Genomic DNA, 1300 nt, shown 5'->3' on the forward strand with positions numbered 1-1300 from the left:
TACAGCCACATGTTAACATCATACAACCACATCTATACCCATGTTAACATCATACAGCCACATCTATGACCATGTTAACATCATACAGCCACATCTATGACCATGTTAACATCATACAGCCACATGTTAACATCATACAACCACATCTATACCCATGTTAACATCATACAGCCACATGTTAACATCATACAGCCACATCTATGCCCATGTTAACATCATACAACCACATCTACACCCATGTTAACATCATACAACCACATCTACACCCATGTTAACATCATACAGCCACATGTTAACATCACACAACCACATCTACACCCATGTTAATATCATACAGCCACATCTATGACCATGTTAACATCGTACAACCACATCTACACCCATGTTAACATCATACAGCCACATGTTAACATCATACAGCCACATCTATGACCATGTTAACATCATACAGCCACATCTATGACCATGTTAACATCATACAACCACATCTACACCCATGTTAACATCTTACAGCCACATCTACGCCCATGTTAACATCATACAACCACATCTACACCCATGTTAACATCATACAGCCACATCTATGACCATGTTAACATCATACAGCCACATCTACACCCATGTTAACATCGTACAACCACATCTACACCCATGTTAACATCATACAACCATATCTACACCCATGTTAACATCATACAGCCACATGTTAACATCATACAGCCACATCTATGACCATGTTAACATCATACAGCCACATCTATGACCATGTTAACATCATACAGCCACATCTACACCTATGTTAACATCATACAGCCACATGTTAACATCATACAACCACATCTACACCCATGTTAACATCATACAGCCACATCTATGACCATGTTAACATCATACAGCCACATCTATGACCATGTTAACATCATACAGCCACATCTATGACCATGTTAACATCTTACAGCCACATCTATGACCATGTTAACATCATACAGCCACATGTTAACATCATACAACCACATCTATACCCATGTTAACATCATACAGCCACATCTATGACCATGTTAACATCATACAGCCACATCTATGACCATGTTAACATCATACAGCCACATGTTAACATCATACAACCACATCTATACCCATGTTAACATCATACAGCCACATGTTAACATCATACAGCCACATCTATGCCCATGTTAACATCATACAGCCACATCTATGACCATGTTAACATCATACAGCCACATCTATGACCATGTTAACATCATACAGCCACATCTACACCCATGTTAACATCATACAG

Source organism: Brachyhypopomus gauderio, chromosome 6 (assembly GCF_052324685.1).
Source record: "Brachyhypopomus gauderio isolate BG-103 chromosome 6, BGAUD_0.2, whole genome shotgun sequence".
Taxonomy (NCBI): Eukaryota; Metazoa; Chordata; class Actinopteri; order Gymnotiformes; family Hypopomidae; genus Brachyhypopomus; species Brachyhypopomus gauderio.